At 40.5% G+C, this 18,120-nt stretch overlaps 1 protein-coding gene across 1 annotated transcript in view; it reads right to left on the minus strand.

The window, feature by feature from the left end:
- The window catches only part of dpp10 (dipeptidyl peptidase like 10), a 763,552-nt gene that overhangs the window by 389,643 nt on the left and 355,789 nt on the right, over window positions 1-18,120 (minus strand). The window lies entirely within an intron of this gene.

Below are 18,120 nucleotides of genomic sequence, written 5' to 3' on the forward strand. Positions count from 1 at the left end.
CCATTGTGCCACAGTTCTACTCACATAGCATAAGGAGCAATTTTTTCTGTGGTTTCCTCCAAAAGTCTATTTGCTTTCACTGTTGAGTTATGATATTGTGTAATTTGCTCTCCAGGTTGGTATTTGAGACAGAAATTATGTCAACATTCAAGCTAAGATTGGATAGATGGATGAAGCAGAGTTTGTCGATGGGATATTGGAACAGGGCAAGTCAAAATGAATAAGACTATTGTTCATGTGGAAGCTAAATACAAAGACAAATTGATGACATCCTATGGTCGGTTTAAGTGTTGTTACTCCTATCTATGTATTTCCACCAGTGCTGAATCATCACAAATTCACAAAGAAGCAGTCCTTGGCACCTCTTGCAATCGGCAATCTCTTTTTCCTCAGTGATCTCAACTCCAGTAAATGAAACATCAGACATCAGCTAGTCACCAAACTGGAAATCAACTTAATCTGATAGCAGCACACTTTCCATCTTCTGTCAAGCCAGACACATTAATGGTCATTAGACCTTGCTCCACTTCACACCATATTCCCAAATCTTTTTGTGATCTGACAAAATAAGAGGTACATTACACTTTCTAGCAAGGTTCTTATCTTTTAGAATTGGATTATATCCCTAGGGATATCAAAACAGATAGTTAAGTTCAAATGTCTATTGCAGCAGCGATATACACTGAGGGCCTGAACAGAGATACATGCTCTGTTACCTGATTAAATGCACTCTAATAATAAAGGAAATCTTTGTGCAACGTGTTTAATCATTTTCCAAATGCAATTTCTAGTTTTGATTATTAAACCACACATATTCTTTTATTTCCTAGGAGAAATCAGACTCCAAGTATCCACATAAATTATTCAAGCTGGCCTGACAATAGGTATCTGTAAAGGTTCACCAGTAGAACTGTGCTGTGAGGCAGGCGGAGGGAGTTCAAGCCCCGCTCCAGACTGAGCCCATAATGCAGGCTGACAATCCCAAGCAGTTTTGATGGAGTGTTGCATTAACAGAGGTGTCACTGTTTGATGAGATGTTAAACTGCAGCCCTTTCTTCACTCCCCACTGGATGTAAAACATCTCATGGCACTTTTCAAAGAATAGCAGAGGTGTTCTGCACATGTTCTCATAATTTTTCAACATAATTAGAACATATTATCCAGCCAGTTATCTGATTGCTGTTTATGAGTCCTTGCTGTGTGCAAATTGGTTAGTTATGGTCCCCAGACACATTTACAGTTATTACATAGGTTGTGGATGTAATAAAGACTCAAAGGGTGCTATTTTTATTGTAAGATGTTTCTTTTTGACATGAATCCAACAGAATTTAAAATATTGAACGTTAATTCTAGGCAAAACAAGTAGAATGTATAGTGATTGCCACAGGTATAGAGTGGCATGAAGACTTACTAAAATGTGAATCAGAATCTATTCTTGTTCACTTAGAAGTATTATTTTGACTTTTCCAAAGCCTGTACTCAATATGAAATTTCTTATGTTGCTTGACAAATTTTTGAAAGGAAAGGAATATATGTTTCCTTTACTAAATAACCACTATGAATCAAATAAAGTTTCAGTTCTTTTTTGTTACAAGCATGGTGCAGTTCTTGTGTATGGTTCACAATTTGGGACATATGCTAGATACAACAGACCTACATCAGTTTCGACTTGGGTTTGGAGTCTGGGTGGGGTTATTTTTAGGGTTTTTAAAGTTTATTTATCATTGTCACAAGTAGGCTTACATTAACACTGCAATGAAGTTACTGTGAAAATCCTCTAGTCGCCACATTCCGGTGCCTTTTTGGGTACACAGAGGGAGAATTTAGCAGGGCCAATGCACCCTAACCAGCAAATCTTTAGGAGTGTGGAAGGGAACTGGAGCACTCAGAGAATGCACGGGGAGAACGTGCAGACTCCGCACAGACAGTGACCCAAGCTGAGAACTGAACTCGGATCCCTGGCAAGGTGAGGCAGCAGTGCTAACCGCTGTGCCACCATGCCACTGTTACCGAAGAATGCTACCACTCATAAGAAACATTGCTTATTTGCAGATCTATATACATCTCAGTACTCTACATGAGGCTGTACTTCTCCTTGCTACCAGATAGCATTCTCTAAGCCATGTGTCATTACAACATATTTACATCAGTATCAGGTGCTCCTGTTGTTAACTATTTACTCAATGTCCACCCCAAGTCTTTATCTCAATTCTATACAACCTCCTACATCTCTCTACAAAGTCTCCAACTTCACAGGATTAGTCTGTGTGGTGCCTTGACTAATCTCCCTGATCTAGTCCTGATTTCATTTTGAGATCGAGGATAAACTGTACTTTTTCATCATTTGATTGGAATGTCTTCCACCTGGGTAGTTGTAGAGTTTCTACTTGTTTCTGATGTTCCTTGTCTCTGATCAGATTTACATAGTATGTCCAAGGTACCATCAATTTCCTTCCAGTGATATCAAGGCTATTTACTTCCTTTAGAAATGTTTTTGCTAGGCTTTAATTCATTAAGATCTTGGTTATAGAGCTCTTTCTATTTCAATGTCTCATTCCTGTTGGTCTTGCATCTACACTCTCTCCATGGGCTGTAGCATTTTCAAGCGTCGACATTGTTCTGTGTCTGAAGTTGAAATTATCAGCTTGATTGTCTCTTTTTTGCTCCTCATGTTTCCTAATTTCCTCACGACCAACTGAGGAAATGTAGGGTTGTGATGTTTATTGTAGAGCTGGCAGCTGTATTTACAACCATTTTCCCATCAATAGTTCTGATGACAAGAACTTTTTTTTTATTGGAGAAGTTCTATAGTGAAGAAGGGCTAAGTTCATGGGTGTGATTTTCCTGACTCACTGCATGCTCGAGTAGCACAGCTCAGTTGGGATTAGGCCCCACTCCTCCCTTACCAGCATGATTCCCCCCACAGACTCTGTGGAGCACAGAGTGCCATAAATCCATTCCACTAGGTGTGCCTCAGTTTTTTGTGGGAAAATTGACCCCAATACCTTTGTTCTTTTCAATCAATTCCATGATTGCTTGACTTTCACTTTCTGCTCCTCTGTGTGACTGAACATATCTAGGCAAATTAGTCACTTGCACAAAACCATACCTACATGCACAAAGTTGTGGAACAGCTCATTAAAAAACTGGAGACTGTTGTCTGACACCAGAACATGTGTAGTGAAGATTTACTTTAGTGATGAAATGACTGTTTCCAACGTGATACTGTGCATTCTACTCACTTCAAATCATCTGTAGTAGTAGTCAATGATGCTGGTGAAATCTTTGCCTTTAAATACAAAGAAATCCAAAACTAGGTACTGCCATGGCCTCAAAGAGGAAAACTGGAGGTACCAGTGGTTCACTCTGCTGTTGCCTATTCATTGCATACATAAGGAAATTCATCATTAACTCTTCAATGGAGTGACCTGATGCCAGGCCACCAGACTGACTGCTGGATTCTTGCTCGACCTTTCACTGTCCTCCAGTGAACTTCATGGATTTGTTGTAGACTATCGAATTTAAGAGCTTTAGTGTGTTGTTAAAAGCTAAGAAACCATCAATAATTATGAGATGTTTTCTCTGTTTGAAGAATTGGCAAAGAATTGTGTTGTTAGGAATACAATATGGCCATCTATTCTGGCAATACTTTCTTATTTGATACACTCAGAACCCTGTTGTTGTGCTTGTTTAATTTTCTATAATTTCCTCTCAATGGCTTGTTTTCTCACTGAAGTTTAAATCTTCCATCTTGATTTCTTCCACTAGTACTCTTACTAATGCATCCACTCTTGTCTAGTACTTCTGTTAAACATACTCAGTAATTGAATCGTATCTCACAAGTCTCCAATAAAAATGCTCAATCCAAGTGGCATTTTTGCTATTTCTCTAAGATTAAGATGAATAACCAAAGGCTTGTGATCAGTTTCAATTTTAAACCTTAATTCCATGGCATAATCAGAGAGTGTATCATGTGGCTGCTAATGCTTCTTTCTCAATGGTTGCATAGCTCTTCTCTGTATTCATGAGACATGTGGAGGTGTAATGAATGAATTGTTTTTGTCCATCTTTTTGAACTAGAAATAACACTGTATTCAAGCCTATAGATAATGTGGCTACTGCTACAATTGTTGGTCACTCTGGATTATGGAGTGTTAGAATTTCAGGTGAAATTAGATGTTTGATCTTGTCAAAAGCATTTAGCTGGTTCACATTACAGCATCATTGTTGACCCTGTCCCAATAGCTGTCAAAGTTGATCTCTGATTTTTGCCAAGAACTTGATTGACCACCCCTAGGAATGTTTGTAATTTTTCAGATGTTTCTAGGCTTTGGGAACTCTCAAAGAACCTTGGGTTTATTTGGGTCAGCCATAATTCCTGAAGCTTGCACGATGTGGGTTTTATAATGCCTCAGGCACATTTTATAATGGGCTTTGCCAATTCACATTTGTTGCTTAACGTCAAATCGGTTTATAGGACTTTGAAAATTGTTCCCACTTGACAGTCGTGCCTTCCCTTGATAAACTGTGTGCGGCAATGTCGTCCACATGGAATGTTTTTAAAAAATCATTTATGAAATGCGGACATCGCTGAGAAGGTCAACATTTGTTGTCCATCCCTAATTGCCCTTAAACTGAATGGATTGTGAGGCCATTTTAGAGGCGAGTTCAGAGACAATCATATCACTGTGGGTCTAGAGCCTCATGTAGGCCAGGCCAGCAGAGTTCCTTACCTGAAGTGAACCAGATGAGGTTTTTTTGGACAATCAACAATGGCTTCATGGTCATCATTAGACTTTTAATTCCAGATATTTAATGTGTTCAAATTCCACTATCTGTCACGGTGGAATTTAAACCCACACTTCCAGAGCATTAGCCTGGGCTCCTGGATTATTAGTCTGATGAAAATATCCCAGTCACTGCCTCCCCTTATTACTACTCCTTCCATGCATTCCTACATCTGAGACATTGGGCAGAATTCTCCCAAAGCCCCACCAATGGGTTCATTAGCAGGTGTTGGTGAAGAATATGGTGGCAGACCCAGAACTTGGTTTTGTGTCATTGTGAATTTACAGTGAGATCATCCACTGGTGCTACCATGGCAGGCTGAAAAACATGCCAGAATGTGTGAAAGTAATTAGCATCCTGTTAATAGCATACAGATAAAGGCCCATCTCCCACACCAGGTTCTCTGTGATATTGGCACAAAACACATATGGTATAACATATGCGTTTAGGGGCGGCACGGTAGCACTGTGGTTAGCACTGCTGCTTCACAGCTCCAGGGTCCTGGGTTCGATTCCCGGCTCGGGTCACTGTCTGTGTGAAGTTTGCACATTTTCCTCGTGTCTGCGTGGGTTTCCTCCGGGTACTCCATTTCCCTCCCACAGTCCAAAGATGTGCGGGTTAAGTTGATTGGCCATGTTAAGAAATTGCCCCTTAGTGTCCAGGGATGTGTAGGTTAGAGAGATTAGTGGGTATAATATGTAGGGTTATGGGGGTAGGACCTGGGTGGGATTGTGTTCGATGCAGACTCAATGGGCCGAAGGGCCTCTTTCTGCACTGTAGGGTTCTATAACATGATGTGCAGATGTTGAGATTCACTTGACCAATGCCAGAGGCTACCTCAGGAGACAAGAATGGAGGCCACTATCAACCCTGGATCCCAGAATACCACAGTAATGGTTGGGGGGAGCAGGAGAACCATCCAACTTTAGTATCCTAGAGGGAGATCATTTTTCCAGCTTCTGAACGTTTCTAGAAGTCCATTTTCAATTCAGGAGATACATATTCTTTCTTCAACAGTGGTCTATGATATTGAGTATCTTTTCAATATGGCGTTCATTTATGATGAGAGATATGTACCATTAGGCCTGCCCCACCACGGAATATGGTGCATAACACCCAAGTACATCATTAATTAGGTCGTCGCTGGAAGACTTGACATGTTCTCTCACCAATCTCTGCAATGGGATCCATCAAACCCACACATGTTGGGAAACTAAGGGGCAATTGATCATGACCTATCCAGCTAACCTGCACACCTTTGGATTGTGGGAGGAAACTGGAGCACCCAGCGGAAACCCACACAGACACAGAGAAAATGTGCAAACTCTATGCAGACAATCACCCAAGGCAGGAATTGAACTCGGGTCCCTGGTGCTTTGATGCACCAGTGCTAACCATTGTCCACCATGCTGCCTTGAATAGTTTCAAGAGACATTATTTTTCCCATAAACAACCACTCAGTTTAGCTTTCTAAGCTTGGCCTGACATGCTATTTGTACAACCTTTCTGGTAATTAAATCTTCCTCCATTTGCGAGGATCCCAGAGTCACAATTCTCCACAAATCTGTACACATCATTTATAAAGGAGGTCATAGCTTCGCCTGGTTTTTGACTCCTCTTGCTAAATCTTGCTTGTTCAATGGTCAAGATTTTTGAACACTGAATTATGAATCAAATTCCAGGCTGAATTTCTCACACAAGCCCGAAGCCTCACTGATGCCCAGTCATTCAATAGCAATGTTGTTTATGGTCCCTACTGCATAATTTGATTTGATTTGATTTATTATTGTCACATGTATTGGTACACAGTAAAAAGTATTGTTTGTTGTGCACTTCCCAGACAAAACATAGTGTTCACAAAGTACACAGGGGAGGGTGAAAGGAGGGGGTGCAGAATATAATGTTACAGTCTTAGCTAGGGTGTAGAGAAAAATCAGCCTAAAAAATGGTAAGACCGTTCAATCATCTGATGGCAGCAGGGAAGAAACTGTCCTTGTGTTGGTTGCTATGTGATCTCAGACTTTTATATCTTTTTCTCATGCAAACCTGAAGTTGATCTCTTTGTGGAGAACCTTTTGCTCCAATTGTCCCAGTGTTGAGAATGTTATAATCCTCCAGCACTTCAGGGTGGTTCTGGCAGTGGCAATCTAAACTCCACATTTACCTTCAGCTTTTATTTACATTGCTACTTCAGTAGTTTGTTTGTCAGATTGTGATCTCTAGTCATTGGTGTCCGGACTCTCGGGTGGGATTTTCCAGCTCACCCCAAGGCTGGAGATTCCCAACTGAGGTCAGGACTTTTGCATGGTTCGCCCTCGCCCATTACGATTCCTGTGGTGAGTGGGATGGGAAATTGCGCCCCAGGTCTGTGTGTCTGTTTATATCTGGAGCATGCATGGTGCTCCGTTCTCGGGCGAGTCTTCAATCTTTTTATCTTGCCCTTTTCCCAAGGGTTTCTACGTTTTTCAAGTCTGCAGTCTTTTCTTGGAGTTTTTCTGGGTCTTTAAAATTTACTAAATCCCTGGGACCTGATGAAATGAATCCCAGGACATTGTGGGAGGTTAGGGAGGAAATTGTGGGTCCCCTCGCAGAGATATTTGAATCATCGACAGTCACATGTGAGGTACCTGAAGATTGGAGGTTGGCAAATGTTGTGCCTTTGTTTAAGAAGGGCTGCAAGAAAATGTCTGGAAACTACAGGTCAGTGAACCTGACATCTGTACTGGGTAAATTGTTAGAAGGTATTCTGAGAGATAGGATCTACAGGCATTTAGAGAAACAAGAACTGATTAGGCACAGTCAGCATGGCTTTGTGATAGAAAATCATGTCTCATGAATTTGATTAAGTTTTTTTCAAGGGATAACCACAAAGGTAGATGAGGGCAGTGCAGTTGACATTGTCTACATGGACTTCAGCAAAGGCCTTTGACAAGGTACTGTATGGTAGGTTGCTGCATAAGGTTAAATCTCACAGTGTCCAGAGTGAAGTTAGCCAATTAGAAACAAAATTGGCTTGTTGACAGAAGACAGAGGGTGGTTGCAGAGGGTTGTTTTTCAAACTGGAGGCCTGTGTCCAGCAGTGTGCCTCAGAAATCGGTCCACTGTTATTTGTTATTTATTTATTAATGATTTGTATGAGAATATAAGAGGCATGTTAGTAAGTTTGGAGATTACATTTAGATTGGTAGCATAGTGGACAGTGAAGAAGGTTATCTAGGATTGCAACGGGCTCTTGATCAATTGGGCTACTGGGCCAATGACTGGCAGATAATGTAATTTAGATAGATGTGAGGTGATGCATTTTGGTAGATCAAATCGGGCAGGATATACTCAACTAATGATAGGGATTTGGGGAGAGTTAGAGAACACAGAGATCTTGAGGTACAGGTTCATAGCTCCTTGAAAATGGAATCACAGATGGACAGAGCGGTGAAGAAGGTATTTGGGATGCTTGATTTTATTGGTCAGAACATTGAATACAGGAGTTGGGACATCCTGTTGAAATTGTACAAGACATTAGTAAGGCCATACTTGGAATACTGTGAACAGTTCTGGCCATTCTATTATAGAAAGGATATTAATAAATAGAAAGAGGGCAAATAAGATTTAGTAGGATACTAGCAGGACTTGATAATTTGAGTTATAAGGATAGACTGGATAGGCTATGCCTTTCTTCCCTGGAGCATAGGAGGTTTAGGGGTTGGTGGGATCTTATAGAGGTCTATAAAATAATGAGGGGCATAATTAAGGTAAATAGTCAATTCCCAAAGGTAAGGGAGTCTAAAACTGCAGGGTAAAGGTTTAAGGTGAGAGTGGAGAGATACAAATGGGTCCAGAGAGGCCATTTTTTCACACACAGGGTGGTGACTGTCTGGAATGAGCTGCCAGATGCAGTAGTAGAGGCGGGTACTATTTTGTCTTGGACAAAAGTGCTTGGGCAGTTACATGGGTAAGATGGATATATCGGGATATGGGCCAAATGCAGGCAATTGGGGCTAGCTTAGTGGTTAAAAACTGGGTGGCATGGACAAATTGGGCCAAAGGGCCTGTTTCCATGCTGTAAACCTCTATGACTACTCTCTATATGCTGTCACAATGTTTTGTCTTGGGTTCAGGGTCCAGATGGGGTTTCTTTACTGTTTGCCCAAGAGCGTTACTTAGTACCATTTTTCATTAAAAAAAACATTCTTGTTTATTTACAGATCTATACACATCTCAGTACTCAACACAGGGTTGTACAGTTGCTTCCCCTCAGATCTTAGTCTCTTATTCATGTGATATGTGATCATTCTTATATCAGTACCAGGTGCTCCTGATGTTAACCCATTACTCTGCATCATCCATTTTAACTGCTGGTAACTGGGTTGCTGATAAAATGTGTTATCCTCAAAGCGGTGAATATATGGAAATAACAGGTTAATGATGGGGAAATTCTATCATTTATACCAAAGTTGCTCCTGAGTTAATTTTAAAAAAAGAATGGTAGTTTTACCTGCATAACTTAGAGTTAGAATGCAGATTAAACATAATCTCACGAACTGACCAAAAAAGGCTCAAGGGGCTGAATGGCCTATTCCTTGTTCCTATGTTCCCTTAGACTCCAAAAGCAAAGAATAGACTTACTTTAGAAATCTGGATTAAATGTTGAGAAATAGTTTTGTTATCCACATATATGTTAGCAGAAAATGTTTCTCAGTATTCTTGCACCTATCTAATATGTTCTCTTATATAAAAGTAAATTACTGCAGATATTGGAATCTGAAACAAAAACAGAAAATGCTGGAAAATCTCAGCAGGTCTAACAGCTTCTATGGAGAGAGAATAGAGCCAATGTTTTCAGCCTCTTCTTCAGCACAGTATTCTCAATCATTTCTGACCCATCTCCAGTGCCTCTGCTCTCACCTCTTTTCCTCTCTCTCAAAACCAGGATAAGGTGCCCATTGTCCTCACTTTTCACCCCACCAGCATCCACATTCCTCTGACATTTCTGTGAACTCCAGTGCTATCTCTTTCTGCTTTTGAAGCTTCTGAAGGTCCTACTCAAGGGTGAAGAGTGCCAGGGTGCTTTAGTTAGGCTGTCATTTTGTGGATCTGTTGGTGTCATTGTGGGTCTTGTTTCAGGTTTTCTTCATCCAAGGAAGACTCACATTACAGAAACTGGGGTAGCTTGATCTGATATCCTGACACTAACTGAACGGCCAACTAAGAGGATTGGCAAGAAAGCTTATATGTACTGTTACTAAGAAAGGAGATAACACTATAAAGGAAGGTTCAAGTTTCACAGCTTATATTGGGGTCACATCTCTCTATCCATTCACTAACATGAGGGTTGTCCTGATGTTCCGATTAGATTATGCATACCCTCGGAGATGTCATAATCTATTTTTCCCCTCGGAGATGTCATCATCTTTTTCAAATGCTGCCCCAAGTTACGTCATGGTCAAAGCATCTTCTTTGGGGTACTTGGAGTCCAGATCATTACAGATCATTAAACTGTCACAATTGGGCACAAAAAAAACAAGAAGGCCAATGAAATACTGACCTTTAGATTAGAGGACAATGAAACAGAGTAAAAATCATGTTTCAACTATTAAAAACCATGGTTTGATCCACTCCCCATTTGACTTGACACATTGTCAAAAAAAGTGAAATTTCTGACCAGTGGAAATGTTTCTCGTTCTGCGTGCCTGGATTTCCTTTGGGTGCTCTGGTGTCCTCCCATAGTTCAAAGATGTACAGCTTAGATGGATTGGCCCTGATAACTTGCCCCTTAGTATCCAAAGATGTGTAGGGTAGATGGACTAGCCATGGTAAATATTTGGGGTTACACGGCTAGAGTGGAGGGAAAAGCCTGAATTAGATCTTGTCAGTGAGTCGATGCAGACTCGATGGGCTGCATGGTGTCCTAGAATCTTCTATCTCATGTGGGAAATGTGAACAGTTTTATACTTTTTGTATTTTCCCATTACAAAATGGAATAACGAGATCAAAGTATGTCAGCAATATGAACCCCAGTTGCAGAAGATGAAAAGAGACAGTGAAAAATGTCTCAGTGCACAAATTTCAAGACATAGGGATTAACAAGAAGAGTGGAGTCATGAGCTGTTTGTGGTACGAGAGGTCAGTGGGGAGCACGAATTAACATAAAACATAAACATAGAACCCCTACACTGCAGAAGGAGGCCATTTGGCCCATCAGGACTGCACCACAATGATCCCACCCAGGCCCTATCCCTGTAACCCCATATATTTACCCTGCTAATCCTCCTGACACCTAATGAACAATTTATCATAGCCAATCCACCTAACTCACACATCTTTGTACTGTGGGAGGAAACCAGAACACCTGGAGGAAACCCACATAATCACAGGGAGAATGTGCAAACTCCACACAGACAGTGACCTGAGCCGGGAATCGAACCTAGGTCCCTGGTGCTGTGAGCCAGCGGTGCGAACAACTGTACCACCGTGCCTCCCAATTGTTAAATGGATCCAAGTAAATGGTGAAGTGTGGAACAAAACACAATCCTTTTCGTGGTGCTAGGTTTATTCTCAGGATGCAGCATTACAGATCTCTGCCTCCCAACTGTCAACTCTGTGCCTCAGCAGGACTTTTTTATATGTGCTAATAGTCCTTAATCACACCTTGCCAATCATTTGTATTTTTAACAACATAATCACCAACTATTAACAGATTTCCTTTTCTTTCTTTAAACAAAATTTTTAGAATATATTTAAATAATTACAAAGCAAACAAAGAGAAAGAATGGTTTTCCGAATTTCTTACAATTCATCAGAGCACTCAGCATACCTCTTTCAGGACGTCAAACAATTTCTTGAAAAAGCATTCCTGTTTGTAAAATGGTTTGATAATGGGTGCCTTGCATCATCCCATCTTATTTTAGTCATCTTTTTTGTTTTCCACATTTCCTTTATACTAGCAAAGTCAATCCGCAAACTTTTGTCAATGACACTCTAAATAAACAGAATGGTTATCTGCATGGCTTTCAATGGACGAACCACTCTCAGAATGGTCCTTGCATAGGATTTCCTTCAGAATGTTGGAGAAGGACAATACCATATCCATCACTTCTGCCATCACCAGTGTTTCTACAGCAAGGGTGCTTTTTAGCCACCCTTTTTATTTTCTTGGCTTCCCAGGCCTAGGGGCAACACTTGCCACATTTCCCCTTCCAAGATTATGATTAACCCAGCTCTATTCAAATCTTCACTCAGACGACTGGCATGGGATGCATCACCTAAAAAAAAGACCAACTTTGTATCATTTGGATCACCTAAGGCTGGAAACTCGAATGCACATTTCTTCAAACTTAATTTATTTAATATTTTATTTGCCCTCAAAAACCTCTTCAACTGTAGAATGTTTCATCATAGTACTGAGTCTTAATATGTCATAACTGGTAATGATCAAATAAGTGAATGGCCAATTTAACTGTCCAACTAACTGCTCTGTTCCTTCTTTGAGCGCAAGGTCATCTTTCTCTGAGAACCAGGCCCAATTTATGAGGATACAAATAACACTTTCCGGATATGATTGTTGATTCAAGGTTATTCCTGACCTTGTCTGACTGATGCCTAACACTGTGGCTGGAATTCTCCAGCCATTCATGCCAACAGTATTCTCCAGTCCTGCTGGCAGCGCATCCTGCCCATGGGTTTCCCACTGGCATTGGGTGACGTACATAGGAATTCCCATCGATGGCGGTGGGACCAGAGAATCCTGCCACTAGCAAACAACATGCCACTTCTTACCAGCAGGATACTTGCGGCTGGGGGCTGGAGAATCTCGCCCTATATATATTTAAAGCAAACTTGACTTCCAATTTTACATGGATTTGGGCCAGTGTCTGTGGGAGTTTGTGCATTCTCCCTGTGGTTGTGTGGGTTTCCTCTGGGTGCTCCGGTTTCCTCCCACACCCCAAAGATGTGCTTTTAGGCTGATTGGTGTAACAAATTGTCCCTAAATTATTCTCCCCTTAATCTGGTTTCCAATGGGGGTACCATAAGCATAGACATGGGTCAAGGGTGGAGGAGGAAAAGCACATTGTTAAGATGGCAGCACAGGCTCTTTGGGCCGAAGGGCCTGTTTCCCGTGCTGTGTTGTTCTTTGTTCAAATTTCTCTTTTATCATATCTATAACAAATGGCTCAAATTCTGCAGAACCTTATGGTTGGAAATCATTAAAATGCATCATAAAGATGCTTATGGGTTTCCCTTTGCGATATCAGCAGTATATTCCTGGGCCTGTGAACAGATAAATATAACCTACTTTCAGCAAGACACACCTAAATGAGAAATATCACACCCTCAATGCATCATTCAATACATAAACATATTTGTTCAATTTCTAAAGCTTCCCCTCTACATCACTTGCTTTTTTGACAGAAACACTACTCTGAAACTTTGTTACCTACAGGGTGCAACTTTTATTGATCGACCTATATTTCCATGAATGTGGGTCAAAGACATATAGAGAATCTTTTTGTTCACTTTTCCTAGGATGGGATATGGTAAGGATAGGCAACAACACCTCCTCCATGATCATTCTCAACACCAGTGTCCCACAAGACTATGTTCTCAGCTCCCTACTATAATCCTTATATTCCTATAATTGGGTGGCCAAATTCCCCTCCAACTCGATTTTCAAGTTTGCCGATGACACCATTGTAGTGGGTCGGATCTCAGTCAATGATGTGACAGAGTACAGAAATAAGATAGAGAATCTGGTGAACTGGTACAGCAACAATAATCTTGCCCTCAATGTCAACAAAACAAAGGAGATCGTCATCGACTTCAGGAAGCGTACAGAAGAACATGTCTCTGTCTACACCAATGCGGACGAAGAGGAAAGGGTCAAGAGCTTCAAGCTTTTAGGATCATCAACAACCTGTCCTGGTCCCCCCATGCCGAAACTGTTGTTAAGAAAGACCACCAACGCCTCTACTTTCTCAGAAGACTAAGGAAATTTGGCATGTCAGCTACATTTCTCACCAACTTTTACAGATGCACCATAGAAAGCATTCTTTCTGGTTGTATCACAGCTTGGTATGTCTCCTGCTCTACCTAAGACTTCAAGGAACCACAAAGAGTTGTGAATATAACCTAATCCATCATGCAAACCAGCCTTCCATCCATTGACTCTGTCTACAATTCACGCTGCCTCGGCAAAGCAGCCAGCATAATTAAGGACCGCACACACCCTGGACATTTTCTCTTCCACCTTCTTCCACTGAGAAAAAGATACAAAAACCTGAGGTCACAAACCAACCGACTCAAGAACAGTTCCTTCCTTGCTGCCATCAGACTTTTGAATGAACCTACCTTGCAATAAGTTGATTTTTCCCTATACCCTAGCTATGACTGTAACACTACATTCGGCACTCTCTCATTTCCTTCTCTATGAATGGTATGCTTTGACTGTATAGTGTGCAAGAAATAATACTTTTCACTGTATGCTAAGACATTATAAAGCATAATAATATAATGCCATAATAAAGCAAATCAAATCAATGGTGTGGAGGAGTCCACTATGGCTTCCTGATCATCATTCTCTTTTTGAAATCATGAGCCACTGATCTCCCTTTGGCTTTATATCTCCCATCACATGTTATATGTTCCATGCTACCTATGTACCCACCTATGTGATAAGGCTAGCTGTCCCCCATCTGGCATGTTAGAGTATCCTCCAAATTCTTTGCAACTCCTTTTGTTTTTCCTCACTCACCAATGTACCTTCTAATTTGCTTGTTGCCATCAAAATCCCTGATCACAAGGGCTTCTACTTCTAGTGGAGATTCTGGATTGATCAGTAGTCCTCGTTCAAGTCAAGCCATAACCTCTACCTGCCCTTCTATCTCTTTCTGGACTTCTGCTAAATGTTTGTTCCCTCCCGCTATCTGAGGTTCTGTTGTTAATCTGTGATTGTTAGACATTTTCAGATCTGTTTTTGGAACTCACACTGTGTTTTCCAGCATTCCACAGTTTCATCTCACTTTGCCACTTCATAGATTTTACCTCTTGCACATCATGATTATAGAATAGGATCACAGAATCCCTACAGTGCAGAAGCAAGCCATTCAACTCATTGAGTCTGCATCAACTTTTCAACAAATCATTTTACCCAGGCCCTATCCCTGTATTTGTCCTGCTAATTGCCCTAACCTACATATCTGGGGACACTAAGGACAATTTTGGCACGGCCAATCCACCTAACCTACACATCTTTCTTATCAATTTTATCCACATATTTTGACGTACTATCAAAACCTTCCTCAATGTCCAGTTGACAAGAATTTAGCTTAAAAAATCTTTGTAAATGTTTCTGTTTTTGTCAGGAAGCAACTGTGCCAAGATTTTTCCTTTGGCAGTAAATTAACCTATATCCGCATACCTATTCATTTTGCCATTGGAGGGTAAACATACAATGTGGGGGCAATCTTGAACCCATGCTTGCCATCCGCAGGAATGGTGAGGGGAGCTTAAGGTTCAGCAAAATTCCTGATGTCTCGGATCTCAGTTGCGAGATTGTGACTTCTGATTTTCGCTACCCATAGCCAATGATATAATTAGGTTCATACCCATTCATCTTAATGTATTTACAATCTCCCCCCTCCCTGCCATATTTTCAAACTGCACCAATGTTGGCCCAGTTTACAACAAGTTCACCCAGACATGACCCTGTTGTGTGCTTCTTCAGAAGGATCTCTTCAAATGTAGACAAAAATATAACAAGACATATTCCAACTTATAAATCAAAGAAAGTATTTAATAAAGAAACTTCATTACTCCAAACTTGGGGTCTCGCCCTGGGCCAATCCAAGTTCCCCACAATTCCCAACAGGTTCTTATTTATAGTGAATCAGCTGACCGTCACATCATTCTAAATTGATTCCATGGTTTACTGGGTCAGCCGACTCTTACAGCTTGTTACCATTGGTCACATTACTTCCGATACAAAGTTGTCACTGGTTACATTCTAACATTGTGGAGATCCCCCATGGGGGTATAAAGGTTTCAGTTTATGTTCAGTGCAAATTAAGTCTCTGCCATCCTTTGTGCTGGTTTACAAACCATGCTGATTCTGTCTACAAAACTGAGCATGTCCTTAAAATGGATCAGTCTCCTTTGGGGGTTACCACTCATTGCATTTGCTTGCAGGCTTTTGAAGTGGACCTAAAAATTAAACTGCTTCCTTTCCTTCACATGGACACCAATAGGTTTTAAGGCTTTTGAATGCATTTTTTAAGAAAAAGATTACTGTGCTCCGATAAAGTTAACACTATAAAGCTCCTATATATTTTTTAAAATATCATTTTCAGTTATTTAAAATTGAGTTACTCAAAGATGGTTAAATGATATTGATTAAAGTGATTTTTTTTGTCTCAATTTCAACTGCGTTAATTCAAAGTTCACCCGGTTTTCACTCTTGAAGCAGAATTTTTTTCAAAGCAGAATTAAAATTCTGCAAAATTAAATTGTTCAATTGCCCTGGTGTGTCACAGATTTTGCATGCAGCAATACACAAATTAGCTTCAGCAGAATCTTAAAAAATCTTCTCAAAACTATCACTAGCAAATTTGTGTCTAGCTTGCTCCCAAAGTGGAAACAATATCCCACTACAATTGATCATAGACAGGCTTGTTGAGTGAACATATGGGTAGAAAAAACTGCTGAATCCCTTCATGGCTCTAAAATTCAGAATTATTTTATTATGGCTCCTTTTATTTGATTTTGAACACTGCTTTGAAAACTCACTTTAATTTGATGAAATACTTCTGGGATATATTCTCCTTTCTTTGCCATAAAAAGTTAATTCCCCTGTTATTGCAAATTAAAATTGCAGGTGTCAGCAATTGTTCTGCGAATGAGTTTATTACAAAACCCATTACCAGGAATGGATGTAAACTGGCCGATATAGGTGCACCTGCTATAACCCACTTTTCACAGTTTTAAAGTAGTAAAATTGTCAGTTAGTCAGATTCACCATTTCCACTGGTTATGAAGTGCATTAATTTTTTTCAATAATGGCAGTACAAAGATTTTCAGAAGCATGTTAAACTGGCTGGGGCATGCAAGTGCTGATTGACAGTGTGCTTGAAAAATGTGCTGCACAAGCTATTAACTGCACTCAGAGCAATATAAGCTCGATGGACAATAGAAGGCACTAATATGAAAGAACGTGGAAGAAAATTATTAAGGTCTGAAAATGGGCACATGATATACCATGTGCAACTAACTTGTGCCTGTTCCTTCCTTGATTTATTATTGTCCCATGTATTGGTACACAATGAAAAGTATTGTGCGGGGAATGTTTTACACGTAGAGAGTGGTGGGTGCCTGGAATGTGCTGACAGAGGAGATGGTGGAAGCAGGCACATTAGCAACATGTAAGAGGCATCCGGATGGATACATGAATAGGGAGGAAAAAGGAGGATTTGTACTGAGTAAGGGCAGAAGCTTTTTTTTAAGTTTAGTCAAGGGCATCATGATCGGCACAGCCTTGGAGGGCCGAAAGGCCTATTCCTGTGCTGTACTTTCCTTTGTTCTATCCTATCAATAGCCAATGGTGAGCCGCATCCATCACCGGAAATCAAAGATTCCACCCATAATCTATTTCTCGCCTCTTTTTTAATCACATTTTCTAAAAGGTTTCTAATATGTTCCTAATCTCCTGGCCTACCACTAATCTGGGCATTATTGTACGACATTCCTTTCAATGAGATATCATTCTTAACTACCTTAGTTAGCCACGAATGGTTTACAATTCTTCAAGAGGATTTCTTTCTCGGTGGAATATAACTTTCTTAATAGTTAAGAAATATATCCTCTAACTTCCGCTGCTGTTTCTCTATATTCTTATCTTTTACCTATCTTTCTGAAATACTTTAGGTAACTCAGTATTCATACCCTTGTAGTTACCTTTGTATTTAACTTAAAGACTTAGGACAATTTTGCATGGCCAATCAACCTAACCCACACATCTTTGGAGTGTGGGAGGGAACCAGAGCACTAAAGGAAAAACACACAGACACGGGGAGTACATGCAAACTCCACACAGACAGTGACCCAAGGCCAGAATTGAACCCAGGTCCCTGGCACTGTAAGGCAGCAGTGTGAACCACTGCGCCATCATGCCTTATCTTTTTGGTTGGAGGCATATAGTTCTAGCAGAACTTAGTGTTTATTCCAGAATGGGCATAACATTCACATCAATATTTCTGAGACACGAATACCCTGTTTTTATTCCTTAAAGAGTCCAAAATAGATAATGATGCTGGATAACTAGCTCACTGATATTTATCCACAAAAACT

The sequence above is a fragment of the Carcharhinus amblyrhynchos genome, chromosome 11 (assembly GCF_965287045.1).
Source record: "Carcharhinus amblyrhynchos chromosome 11, sCarAmb.v2.hapA, whole genome shotgun sequence".
NCBI classification, from domain to species: Eukaryota; Metazoa; Chordata; class Chondrichthyes; order Carcharhiniformes; family Carcharhinidae; genus Carcharhinus; species Carcharhinus amblyrhynchos.